This window comes from Mirounga leonina, unplaced genomic scaffold (assembly GCF_011800145.1).
Source record: "Mirounga leonina isolate KUSES-001 unplaced genomic scaffold, KU_Mleo_1.0 Mir_488, whole genome shotgun sequence".
NCBI classification, from domain to species: Eukaryota; Metazoa; Chordata; class Mammalia; order Carnivora; family Phocidae; genus Mirounga; species Mirounga leonina.
In genome coordinates, this window is record NW_023270777.1 from 11,397,725 (window position 1) to 11,403,703 (window position 5,979).

The window sequence follows — 5,979 nt, forward strand, 5'->3', positions numbered from 1 at the left end:
ATCACCAGCCCAGGTGATGCAGCAGCACCCAGCTCCCTTGAGCCTGTTGCCTCAATGGGCTCTAGGGACATCTGTGAAGGCTCTGCCTGTTTCTGGCCAATCTGAATGAGATAGAGGCTCCCACAGCAAGGGGAGTGTGGGAGTGGGCCTCCGAAGTGTGGGAGACCCCCCAGTCTCCGGTCCTGGTGAATAGAAGGCATGGATCCTGAGCCCGTTCTCCGCCCCTGGCCCTGTTCGAGGCACCGTGGGTGCCAAAAGAGGCCTGAGCTCTGTTCCTGCCCTGTAGAGAGTGGCTTGGCCCTGAGATAAGCGCTGTGGACTTGCCAGGACACCCCGTCCACTTTCAGCACATGTTTCTGAGAGCCTGCTGTGCCGGGTTGGTGCTGGAGGGGAGGGGCTGCTTGAGTCCTCCCCTCAGAGAGCTCATAGCCTGGTTCAGTTCCCAGAATCAAGGACACTCTGCAGCCAGGAAGCACTGGAGCCCTCTTCCAGAGCTTACGGGGCGGGGTGGGGGCTCTGAGGGAGCAGCCAAGGCCCAGAGTAACTGCCTGCATGAAGTTGCAATGGGCAGGCCAGCCACAGGGGAGGGAGAGGGTGGTGAGGCAACTCTGACCTAACAGACAAGCCTCCTCGGAGGGACCGCAAGATCCCTGGCAGCCACTTGCCAAGATGCATTTCCCCAGTACCTTAACAGCTGTTCCTAAAAAGGAGGGGTTCTGTGGAGAGAGACATTTGGGAAATGCTGAAGTAAAGTTATGTAGTTTCAAGATCTCTTTGTCCAAGATAAAGGTAGTTTGTGGCCCAAATTCCTTGTTTAGAGATGCTATACTGGAGCTTAAGTTGTGGTAAAAAGATGTTTGATTTAATCAGAAAGAGGAATTTCTTGGCTTATGCAACAAAAGTTCTGATAGTTCAGCTTCAGGCATAGCTGGATCCAGATGCTTAGGGATTTGGTTAGGAATCTGCTTCCTCTGGGTTGGCTCTTCCATGTGGTTGACTGAGGGCCGCCTGCAGCTCCAGGCTGACTTTCCACTAGCAGAGAGAGGGTATTGCTCTCGCAGTAGTTCCAACAAAGTTCCAGAACCCACTCTGAAAAACCAGACTGTTCGCAGAGGGAAGATGAAATCTGAGGAGGCAGGGCACCTGGCTGGCTCCATACACGGAGCTTGTGACTCTTGATTTCAGGGTTGTAAGTTTGAGCCCCATGTTGGGTGTCGAGATTACTTAAAATCTTTAAAAAAAATTTTTTTTAGATGGCCACCACTGTGTGAGTGGAGAGGCCCAGAGATGGGAGTGCACACTGAGGGGTGGAGACTTGGACAGAGACAAGCTTCTGGATTCCTCTTTCAGTGCTCCCTCATCAACCTTTGGTTGCCTCCCCTCATTGGAGCCTGAGAGGAGCTGCTTTCCAGCGATAGCTGCCTTCTCCAGAGATCTGGAGGGGGCAATGTGGGAACACTGTGGGTCTTATCATGGTTCACAGTCCCCCTGCTCGCTAGTCCCACACTGAAGCACCCGAGGAGAGTCTTTTCCCAGCCCACCTCCTTTCCAAGAAAAAGGTCTCTTTAAGGTCCCCAGGGACCAGAGGTAGGCAGAACAAAAGGACTTGAAGAGGCATGAGTCACCCAGAAATTCCAGTTTATTTCCAAGGAGCCTCTGCCAGGTCTTGCCCTCAGAGGAGTCTGGCCAGGGCCTCCAAGCCCAGGCCCTCGGCATCCCAGGAAGCAAAATCTCTGCTCTCGGCACTAGGGGGTCAGTGGGATGTTTCTGGAAACCGAGTGGACTCCTCTGCCTGGTGCCATCTCCTCCCCACCCCCATGTCCACTCTAAGAGCACCCTACCAGGGGTGGCAGGCTCCCCTGCAGGTGTCTGAACAAGTCACTGCTCCTCTCTGGTGTATACTCCCTCGATCTATAAAGTGGGATCACGGGTGGTAAGCCCAACACCTGCAGGGGCCTTTTTCTTATATTCATTTACGAGTGGGGTGGTCCAGGTTTGATACCCAGGGACTGATGGGGACAGTGGGGATGCCCACAGCCCTGGCTAAAGGGGCACTCCAGTTGCTGAGCCCCGTGTTGCTCAATACTCCCATTTTCCAAGAAAAGCCAGAAATCCAGCCTTCGGATGGAATCTTCTGTATTTGACAATTAATTCAAAATCAGAACACATGTAGAGTTGGATTTGGCATGTAGAGGTCAGGGGATGTCTGAGGTCCCCATTCTCCCTGCTGCCAATTCAACCCACGCCCTCAATCTACACCTGGCCTCACCCCAGATAGCCGGTTAACACCCAGGGGACAGATGTGCCCCCTCATTCTTCATTGCTGTCAGCTTCACCCCTCACAGAGGAGCAGAACTGGTGACCAGCAGATCTTTGGTGGAGTGTCTATTGAATTGACTCACTGATGAACCCGGAGGTGACCACCATGAGTGGCAAAGCTGACCCAAAGAAGCTCAGAGAGAGCTAGAAACAATTTGCCCAGCACACAGCAGAGGCCAACCTGGAATGAGAATACAGGGTCATCTAAGGACCAGAATCATGCATGTCAACAGCCATCCGGTTCCATTAGGTCCAGAAGGGGGGAAACTGAGGCTCCAGGCTGGCTCTGTGCTGTTTGGCCCCCTTGGCCATAACCTGGGCAGGTCCTAGCTTAGCTACCGCAGAAATGAAGGATTATCGGGGGCAGGCGGGGTTGCAGGGGGGCTCCTGGAGTGGGGAGGGGTCTCCGTATGGGTGGCCAAGCCCAGCCTTCCTGCCCGGTGCCAGCAGCCCTGGCAACTCCAGTGCCTGCCCCTCTACCCACCCCTGAGCTCCGCCAAGACGAGTAGCCTTGAAAGAGGCCCTGCCCGCTTCCGGGCTGGACACCCGCCCCAAATGTCTCGGAACCCACAGATGCCTGTCAGTCCCTAAGACGTCTAGGGAGGTAAGGGGGGAGATGCGTGCCCCTATTTCACAGTTGGGTGAGCTGAGCGGAGTCCCGCCTCTGGGAGCTGGGCGCGCCTCCTGTCCCGAGAGCCAAGGGCCCACAGGGGCCCTGGGCAGGGGGCGGGGCCGTCCCACGTCAGCCCCGCCCCCGTGTCCGGACGCACACCTGGCGGCGGTCCCAGCCAGGTGTCTGGCCTGGAGGCGTGGCCGAGAAGAGCCGGCCCAGCTGGTCCCAGGGGTCCAGACCCTGCCAGTCCGCACCGCGGCCCCGCCCCACCCCCCGGGTCGAACGGGCGCGGCGCATGTGACCCAGGGCCCGGCTCCCGGGAGTTTCGCGCTGACGCCGCGTCACCCCACTCGGGGCCGGGCGCCCATTGGCTGCGCCGCGGCCCGCGGGGGCGGGACTTGTCTGGCTCGGCGCCCCAACTCCCCTGGGTCTCCGGCCGCTGCCAGGCCCTGGGTGAGGAGCCTGCACCGTGACGAAATCAGGGGCAACAGCTGTGAGGTCGTGGGCAAGTCGCTTTACCTCCCCGGGTCTCGGTGTCCTCATCTGTCAAATGGGAAGAGCAGCCCAGTCCCCCTGGGACTGTTGGGAGGAATACATGGGTTAATTCTGGTAAGCGCTCAAAGGTTGTTTCCCCGGGCAGACACGGCCTGCCAGCGTCACGGTTGGCCAGGCTGGGACCCCTGCCCCCTACTAGGCACACCGGGGCAGAGGGGCCCCCCACCATGGCTTGTGCCCCTCAGTGCCCTGGCACACACTCCTTGTGTGAGTTCGGATCATCCCGACCAAGAGGGGCCTGGGGGGCTTGTTTAGGGGTCTCAGGCTCTTTAGGGGGAGGAACCACCAAGAGAAGGTTTCCCTGAAGAACTGTCGCCCCATCCCGTCTTTCCCCACTCTCACGTTGAGAATTGCCCTGGTAATCTGATGCTGCAAAGCGAAGTTTTGTCCCTTTGGTTGCAAAGATTTAAAGCACCCCCCACCCCAACTATGCCTCATGGCCGGGCTTCAGTTTCAATTGGCATTTCTAGTCTGGGCGGCAGGGCTCCTGTTGACCTTGCCTTACCCTCTTTCGCTTCACTCCTGCAGTTATGACATGCATATTTATTGAACCATGCTCTTTACATATGTGGTAAACTCATTTTTAAAGAACAGTGGGGCAGCTCTGCTGTGATGTTGACTCCAACACACCTTACCTGCCTCTGCAGTGACTGCGGGAAGGGTTATTCTCATTTTCCAATCTAGTAGCTGAGACTCAGAAAAGGGAAGTAAGTGGTTCCAGGTCACACAGCAAACGGGTGAAAAACCAGACCAGATTCCTGACTCTGGAAAATGTGGTCTTTAGAGGCTCTACTCAGCACCCACTCCTCTCCCTGAGAAGGGCTGTTAGGATTTTCAGGGAAGTCACCAGACTCCCAAGGCCTCCTGGGTGCTTGGCTCCTGCTTGGGCAGTAGGGTCTGGGGTAGGGGGACAGGATGAAAGATGGCTGAGGAGAAGCCAGATCCCTCTGTGCTCCCCAGGAGACGTTCATCTGGATCCCTGGGTGGATTCCAGAGCAGGGCCACTTGGGTGGTGGGGGGAGATGTGGTTTGGAGACCCCCATGGCTCCTGTTCTGGGTAATTGTCCACAGCGGCCACTTCCAGGAGGCGAACAAAGAGAGCTGCACGTACAGGCCGAGCCCTTGGAACTTGGGCCTCCCAAGTCCTCTCCTGGCCAAGGCACCCCCCTTTGAAAGTGCACCAGTAATTTTACTCCCTCAGAAGGCATGGCCAGACAGGCTGTATCTGGAGTCTGAGCGAGACAGTATTTGGGATGGCATGACTCACTGAGGCCAGGGGCTAGGAGAGACTGGGGGTCTAGACCTCTGATGGGTCTTCTTGGCTGCCCTCCACCAAGGGTACCTTTGTCTGCTTGCATAATTCCAGAGACAGGAAGCTCACTGCCTTTCCAGTTTCAAGATACTCAAATGTTCTAGTTTATCTCTATGCACCTCGGTGGGACCCCATCCCTGCCACCTAGCTCTGTCCCCAGTCCACAGGGCCCAGGGTTCAGTCTCCAGCCATTTTCCCAGCCAAGCTGCCTCCTCTGACCCAGACCCAGCCTGTCATGATCCAGGGCAACCTGGCTCAAGTCTAAAGCACAGCCCACCTCTTCCTTGTGTCCGCCATCCTGCCTGCTCCCAAGGGTGAGCACCAAGGTTGAAGTCAGATAGCCCTGGGGCCCAACCCTGTCGTTGTTCCTGAGCAGCTGTGTGCTTGGGCAATTAGAACTCTGGGTCTTCCTGTCTTCCTGGGTACTGAGGCCAGCCTACTTCCCGGGGTGGACTGGGTCCACTGGCTGCCAAACCCCTCTACAGTCACCACAACTGGATCTGGGAAGAAACCAGATTAAATCGGGAAGGGAAATTCAAGTCTCTTCCAGACTCCCTTTGGGCTACCCCCTTATCGGGAGACCAATCTGATCTAAGGAAACTGGGGGGGAGGGAAGCAGGCTGATCTCACAGGCCCAGCGGCCCCCCCACCCACCCATAATCACTAACATCCAACCAGCCTGTGGAGAAGCATCACCAAGCTCCACTTACAGCTGATGAAATTGAGGACAGAGTTGGCCCGACAGCACAGAGCTATCGCTTGGACAGATCTGTCTCGTTCTAAGAGCCAAATCTAGGAAGTGAGGTTTGTCCAGACTCCACCCCCCTCCAGCCCCAAGTCCAGAGACCTCTGGGACAGGCCCTGTCCTGGAGCTTCCCCCCAGCCCCCTTGCTTGGTGTTGGGAGAAACTGAGGCCCAGGGAAGGCTCATGGCCTGCCCGAGCGCTCCCGCAGCAGTGGGCCAGACGCTGCTGTGCCAGAGGCTGGATAAAATGAATGAGTGGAGGGCACACTGATGGGGGGGCCGGTTGGGGGTAGGCTGGCGAGGCAGACCCTGCAGCCGGTCCCAGCTCTCTCCAGGTGGGGTGGGGCCCCGTCTACCCGGGAGGGCGGGGCCTCCCGACAGGGCCCCGCCCCCGCCCCGCCCTCCCTGCAGAGCCACAGCGGGGGAACCCAGTTTC